Consider the following 8,105-nt stretch of genomic DNA (forward strand, 5'->3'; position numbering starts at 1 on the left):
CATGAGATAAGTATGGGCTGACCGTACATGGGTTGGACCTGGGCATGCGTATGTAGGCCCCATACCTTTTTTATGTGGGCTAACTGGGGATGGGGCAGAAGTGGGCAACACTATGTGGGGCCCATGTAGTTTCAGTATCATGGGCCCAACATGGGAAACCCATGTGGGCTGACCACATTGAACCCACATGAGATAAGTATGGGCTGACCGTACATGGGTTGGACCTGGGCATGCGTATGTAGGCCCCATACCTTTTTTATGTGGGCTAACTGGGGATGGGGCAGAAGTGGGCAACACTATGTGGGGCCCATGTAGTTCCAGTATCACGGGCCCAACATGGGAAGCCCATGTGGGCTGACCACATTGAACCCACATGAGATAAGTATGAGCTGACCGTACATGGGTTGGACCTGGGCATGCGTATGTAGGCCCCATTGCTTTTTTATGTGGGCTAACTGGGGATGGGGCAGAAGTGGGCAACACTATGTGGGGCCCATGTAGTTCCAGTATCACGGGCCCAACATGGGAAACCCATGTGGGCTGACCACATTGAACCCACATGAGATAAGTATGGGCTGACCGTACATGGGTTGGACCTGGGCATGCGTATGTAGGCCCCATTCCTTTTTCATGTGGGCTAAGTGGGGATGGGGCAGAAGTGGGCAACAATATGTGGGGCCCATGTAGTTTCAGTATCACGGGCCCAACATGGGAAGCCCATGTGGGCTGACCACATTGAACCCACATGAGATAAGTATGGGCTGACCGTACATGGGTTGGACCTGGGCATGCGTATGTAGGCCCCATTCCTTTTTTATGTGGGCTAACTGGGGATGGGGCAGAAGTGGGCAACAATATGTGGGGCCCATGTAGTTCCAGTATCATGGGCCCAACATGGGAAGCCCATGTGGGCTGACCACATTGAACCCACATGAGATAAGTATGAGCTGACCGTACATGGGTTGGACCTGGGCATGCGTATGTAGGCCCCATTGCTTTTTTATGTGGGCTAACTGGGGATGGGGCAGAAGTGGGCAACACTATGTGGGGCCCATGTAGTTCCAGTATCATGGGCCCAACATGGGAAACCCATGTGGGCTGACCACATTGAACCCACATGTGATAAGTATGGGCTGACCGTACATGGGTTGGACCTGGGCATGCGTATGTAGGCCCCATTCCTTTTTTATGTGGGCTATCTGGGAATGGGGCAGAAGTGGGCAACAATATGTGGGGCCCATGTAGTTTCAGTATCACGGGCCCAACATGGGAAGCCCATGTGGGCTGACCACATTGAACCCACATGAGATAAGTATGGGCTGACCGTACATGGGTTGGACCTGGGCATGCGTATGTAGGCCCCATTCCTTTTTTATGTAGGCTAACTGGGGATGGGGCAGAAGTGGGCAACAATATGTGGGGCCCATGTAGTTCCAGTATCATGGGCCCAACATGGGAAGCCCATGTGGGCTGACCACATTGAACCCACATGAGATAAGTATGAGCTGACCGTACATGGGTTGGACCTGGGCATGCGTATGTAGGCCCCATTGCTTTTTTATGTGGGCTAACTGGGGATGGGGCAGAAGTGGGCAACACTATGTGGGGCCCATGTAGTTCCAGTATCATGGGCCCAACATGGGAAACCCATGTGGGCTGACCACATTGAACCCACATGTGATAAGTATGGGCTGACCGTACATGGGTTGGACCTGGGCATGCGTATGTAGGCCCCATTCCTTTTTTATGTGGGCTATCTGGGAATGGGGCAGAAGTGGGCAACACTATGTGGGGCCCATGTAGTTTCCGTATCATGGGCCCAACATGGGAAGCCTATGTTGGTTGACCGCATAGAACCCAGATAAGCATGGGCTGACCGTACATGGGTTGGACCTGGGCAGGAAAATGTAGACCCTAATCCTTTTTTTATGTGGGCTAACTGGGGATTGGGCAGAAATGGGCAACACTATGTGGGACCCACATGGGCTGACTGCATTGAACCCACATGACATAAGCACGGGCTGACTGTACATGGGTTGGGCCTGGGCATACATATGTAGGCCCCATTCCATTTTTATGTGGGCTAACTGGGGATGGGGCAAAAATGGGCAACACTATGTGGGGCCCATGTAGTTTCAGTATCATGGGCCCAACATGGGAAGCCCATGTGGGCTGACCACATTGAACCCACATGAGATAAGTATGGGCTGACCGTACATGGGTTGGACCTGGGCATGCGTATGTAGGCCCCATTGCTTTTTTATGTGGGCTAACTAGGGATGGGGCAGAAGTGGGCAACACTATGTGGGGCCCATGTAGTTCCAGTATCATGGGCCCAACATGGGAAACCCATGTGGGCTGACCACATTGAACCCACATGAGATAAGTATGGGCTGACCGTACATGGGTTGGACCTGGGCATGCGTATGTAGGCCCCATTGCTTTTTTATGTGGGCTAACTAGGGATGGGGCAGAAGTGGGCAACACTATGTGGGGCCCATGTAGTTCCAGTATCATGGGCCCAACATGGGAAACCCATGTGGGCTGACCACATTGAACCCACATGACACAAGCATGGGCTGACCATACATGGGTTAGACCTGGGTAGGAAAATGTAGACCTTAATCCTTTTTCATGTGGGGTAATGGGAATTTTTTTTTTTTAATCTGATTAGACAATGTGGTTACCCTGTCACTTTTAAACTTTTCACTATATGTCAAAAGCAAAAGCTGCAAGAGCAAGATTATAAAAACTTTGAAAAAAATTATGAGATGTCAGATTGATGGCCTTTAGCTAAGGAAATTGTTACTCAGTTGGCCTGTATTGGAGCTGATAAAAGGTAAATTGTTGAAGCAATTGTATAAGCTTTCTACAAAATGAAAAGCTCTCCTTGGATGGTGACCTCGTCTTGGAGGTCATAAAGAGGTATTGTATTTGAACCATGCTCACTACATGATTTCTGTGTCTGGCTCATTTACTAACACCGACATTACACTAGGCTTCCAGAAGACCAAAATATGTTTCAATGCTTTATTTTTTAAACCAGTTCAGTATTGTCCAAGCTACACTTTGAAGTCCTAGCATTTTTTCTTTTTATTATTTTACACTAGAACAGTCCATATGTCCTAACATTTTTGTGACATTATCTGTTTTAAATATGCATAATCTTCTGCTGCTCAGAGTGGTTCAGAGTGGACTTTTGTCCTTGCTTCTTTTTTTAAATGTAATTTAATTTTATTTTATTATCAATTGGATGTTCAGACATCCAAGTGTTCATTGCAGCTTTTTCAAAGAAGGACTTAATTCTTATTTGGAGAAATAGTTCAGATCAGATCATCGTGAAAAATATTACAAAATGTTTAGAAAATGAATTCAAACAAAACTCAAGTGAGAAAGACAAGAGTAAAATTTTTAGCATCTGTTTTTTCATCTGTAAACATTTTCCAAGTTGTCAGCATAAATAAAATAAAAAAACTAAACATTTCTATTTATGATTATTTTTATATCTTTTAATCTTTTTTCAATAATCTTTTTAACCTTTTTGTTCATTTTTTCTCTGGCACCGTTGCCAATAAAGGTTGGTGAATTGAAGTAGACACTTTACACATCCACTAAAGAAAGTAGTTCCAAAACACATTTGAATAAGGACGACTATATTTATTTATTTTTATTGAGAAAATTTGTGAGTGCTACATCGGTTTTACATTTGTTAAACCGATGTATTACTCTCAAAATTAATCTCGTGTTTCTTGGAGAACGTACAATTGTTAACGGCGGATGGATATGCGGTTTCAAAATCAAACGTAGTCCCATCAGTCCGTTGGCGTGGAGTCTGCAGGTTCGCTGGCCTTCTACTAAAGAATCTGTAAGTACACTTCTGTCTGTTTTGTCTGTGTCAAATTTTAGGGAGAGATTTTAAATCGTTAGTTAAAACATTTGTTGCTCGTAATGGTTCGGATGACCGGAGTACCCCGAAAGACCTTATTAGTTGTTTCTTCTTTTTTTTGTTTGTTTTTCTTTTAGGTGATTTTTTTTAACACACACAATAAGTCATCTGCCATTATTGAGGTAAGAATATTTGGATGCAGAGCGATTTCAAACTGTTCTGGGCCAGATCATTTTCAAATACGCTGCGGCGCCATTCACCGGTAAATTTGAGCGCCAACGCGGCAGAATAAAATCGGTTCACTAATGAATCTACGTTGCTAGCGGAGGTTGCTTTTAAAGTACCTTGACACGATAAAACCACTTACATTATTTATAAAGAGTAACTACTTCGCTTTCATTCTGTGTACATGGGTTTTTAACAATCTTTCTCGCAGCCAATTAAGCCAGCATGCATAGCTGGGATCCATTAATTGTGCATTTTTAATTATTATTATTTTTTTTTTCATGAAACTGCATTGAATCGTGTCGTTATGGGCTAGATAGGTAATGATGAATGGGCATGGGTTTTGTCTGGGCTAACTACACGAGGCCCATATGTTTAACCTAAAATGGGACCCATATTGTCAGCCCATTTGGGCTAAATGTAGACTGTATTCAGCATTATTGTGGGCTAACTGAGAATGGGACAGAAATGGGCAACACGAAATGGGGCCCATGTGGTTTCAGTATATTTGGCATAAAAGCTTTTTTGTAAATAGAATGAAGGCATAGTAGTAAATATTTTAAAATCATGTTTGTTTTATTGTGTAAGTGACATTTTAAAGCGTTTTATTCTGTCATCGTTTGACTGCAAAAAACATGACAAGTGGGTGTTTAGGTCTCAACTAGCCATTTGTTTGGTCAATGCAAATGGGAGCTTTAGATTTACCAATGTTTTAATACTTTTTAAAAATTTATTTTCTACAGACTACTATGGAGAAGCGTGAAGAAGGCTTGCAAGGGCAGAAGTGACATCAGATCTTCAAACAGATAATGATATTCCAGAAAAGCGACGTAGAAGGTAACGTGGAACAGGGACTTCTGTAACACACAACTCTAGATCAGTGGTTCTTAACCTGGGTTCGATCGAACCCCAGGGGTTCGGCGGAGCCTCTGCCGCGGAGGGAAAAAAACTTGTGTAAAGTCGTGATGCGCCGCTTTGCCATCATTTGCTGCAGAGGATCACGTTACATTGCTTAGCCAATCAGTGCTGCGGAGGAGCACAGGGATGGGGCAAGGAGGGGGGAAGCGGGGTTCGGTGAATGCGCATATGAAACTGGGGGGTTCGGTACCTCAAAAAAAGGTTAAGAACCACTGCTCTAGATCTTCTGTCTCCCTGGTTGTCGTTTGAGCTGCTCTCAGTTCTTTTACCCATTTGGTTCTCCTTGCTTTACTTTTTCCTTCTAATCCTTCAAAATTTATTGACTTAAATTGATACAGACATTAACAATTGGCATTTTGTCCATGTATAAAAGTAAGCTTATAAGCTATATATGTGTGAAACAATAACAAATCAATTAATAAAAACTAAATGTATCATGCGTCCTGATTTTAAAATGTTGTCCTGTAATTGTCATTATACTTAAGGTTGTCATGGTTGCAGAAATTGGAGGAGGGTCCTTAGATGATGCAGTACAACAAGCTGTGCGATTCCTCATGTCCCCTGAATTGGCCCTCCAGTTCAACCTGTTTGGCCGACATAGGAAACAAGTTCCGGGACCTGCGTCTCTGATGTTTTGTATGGTAAAGATCAGTTTTTATATTCACTTTTTTTCTTGAACATTTGTTAATTTTGGTTGTCTTATGCCTTTTGTTCATTTTTAGTAATCTTTTTTTTTTTTTTAGATTAAAAACTGAGACTTCAATTTTTGGTTTAATTCACATAGTATTCTTTCACTGTGCTCTCAAGAACTTAAAGATTTGATTGCTGACAAAATTTGAAGGTAATATTGTTTGCATTTCAAACAGTATTAACAAAATATACAAGACCATGATAGAACCTTTATGTCAGTAGTTGATTTATATACATTAATATATTTTAAATTTACAATAAGAATATAGTGTGTGTACTAGGGATGCTCCGATCAGGTTTTTTGCTTCCAATTCTGATACCGATCACCCATGGGGCCCATCGCTGCCGATCGTCTGGATTGGCTGTTATTTTTTCACTTTAGGTATAAATGATAACATGTTATCTGGCAAAATTAAAAAGTGCGCAGTGTGACGGAAAGAGTAGATCAGCTGCACATGCAGGCTGCGAATGAGATACAGGTGATCTGCAACAAGAGGCCGTGATCAGCGATCACCAATCAAACACATTTTCACGGAAATTAACCGCTTATGATTGCTGATCGATCTGCACACCTCTATCTACATAATAATAATGACTCGAGAGTGCTTTGATTTTGGCAGATCCCTGCAAGCATTTCTGCCCCTTGAAGGGGAAGAGATGCACATTTCATTAATGTTACATTGTACTAAAAGTAAAACACTAATGCAATTTCTACCTTTGCTTGTTTTTTAGGTGCACTTAAAAGAAATGGATCCATCCACGGAATCACACAAAGATACGGAAAAGGCACTCGAAGTGGGTTACTGGAGCCCCGGACAGAGGTGGAAATAGAAAAGTTAGAGCGACTAGGGAGGCAGCCAGCTCAGACTCAGGTGGGCAGGTTCCAAGATGGACAGTTACAATGATGTATGAGAGCTTTCAAGTGTGGCATATAGGTTATTAAAAATATTTGACAAAAATGTAGTGTGAAAGAGCTATGTAAGTGTGTGTGTGTTGATATATATTTATATGTATTTATATATAGATGTACAGATCTATATAGTTGCATATCTAGATATAGATCTATATACATGTATGTATCTATACATATTTACATAACTAGATGCATAGTTATCTAGATAACGAGATGTAGAAATATAACTATCTAGATATATAGATCTATATATATAGAGATAAATATATATTTACATAGCTAGAAATCTAGTTACATAGATAATTATATATCTACATATAGATCTATTTTTATACATTTGTTATATTAAACTAGTTTCTGTTATTTTCAAATCTGCAATATGAATAATTTTGTAGATTTCTTTTACCAGTGCATTTCTTGTGGCATCATTTGCTCTGTGTTAATAAAGCTCTTATAATTGACGAGTTAAAAAAAACTGACAATATTTAAAATTACCAAATAAAAACCTTGACCAAAAGACATTTTTCATCTCTTTTTTTAATGCAGGTTTTGTGCTAAAGCATTTTAATACTTTGGTTTGTTGATTAAGATTGTATATCTATTAATGTAATTCACTTTCAGGTTAGGTGAGACAGACCCCATTGTTCCTACAGGAATGAGGCATCTGGGCCCCACTGAAAACCCAGTCAGCACCCATTTAAATCTACCTGGGCAAAACCATATGGGGCCACCATGGAACCCGTGGACAAACCCACTTGGTACCCATATTCTAGCCCAGTTTAGCCCCAGTTGGGGCCCAGGTAAAAAATGAAAGCTCCCAAGTGGGGCCAAGATGGGCCTCATGTAAGGTACCCATCTGGGCCCCACTGAAAACCCAGTCAGCACCCATTTAAATCTACCTGGGTAAACCCATATGGGGCCACCATGGAACCCGTGGACAAACCCACTTGGTACCCATATTCTAGCCCAGTTTAGCCCCAGTTGGGGCCCAGGTAAAAATGAAAGCTGCCAAGTGGGGCCAAGATGGGCCTCATGTAAGGTACCCATCTGGGCCCCACTGAAAACCCAGTCAGCACCCATTTAAATCTACCTGGGCAAACCCATATGGGGCCACCATGGAACCCGTGGACAAACCCACTTGGTACCCATATTCTAGCCCAGTTTAGCCCCAGTTGGGGCCCAGGTAAAAATGAAAGCTGCCAAGTGGGGCCAAGATGGGCCTCATGTAAGGTACCCATCTGGGCCCCACTGAAAACCCAGTCAGCACCCATTTAAATCTACCTGGGCAAACCCATATGGGGCCACCATGGAACCCGTGGACAAACCCACTTGGTACCCATATTCTAGCCCAGTTTAGCCCCAGTTGGGGCCCAGGTAAAAATGAAAGCTGCCAAGTGGGGCCAAGATGGGCCTCATGTAAGGTACCCATCTGGGCCCCACTGAAAACCCAGTCAGCACCCATTTAAATCTACC

General features: G+C 42.7%; 1 long non-coding RNA gene across 2 annotated transcripts; it reads left to right on the plus strand.

The window, feature by feature from the left end:
• Positions 1-3,158: 3,158 nt before the first annotated feature.
• On the plus strand, positions 3,159-7,149 carry LOC148158602 (uncharacterized). Of its 2 annotated transcripts, none has more exons than XR_015762997.1 (4): positions 3,159-4,068; positions 4,855-4,948; positions 5,515-5,670; positions 6,452-7,149. It is a non-coding gene; the product is annotated as an uncharacterized LOC148158602 (long non-coding RNA). The 2 variants fall into 2 exon arrangements; XR_015762998.1 differs by having other exon boundaries at positions 3,159-3,865.
• The last annotated feature ends 956 nt before the right edge of the window (positions 7,150-8,105 follow it).

This window comes from Poecilia mexicana, unplaced genomic scaffold, assembly GCF_051168715.1.
Source record: "Poecilia mexicana isolate PSO_F unplaced genomic scaffold, ASM5116871v1 scaffold_6, whole genome shotgun sequence".
Lineage (NCBI taxonomy): Eukaryota > Metazoa > Chordata > Actinopteri > Cyprinodontiformes > Poeciliidae > Poecilia > Poecilia mexicana.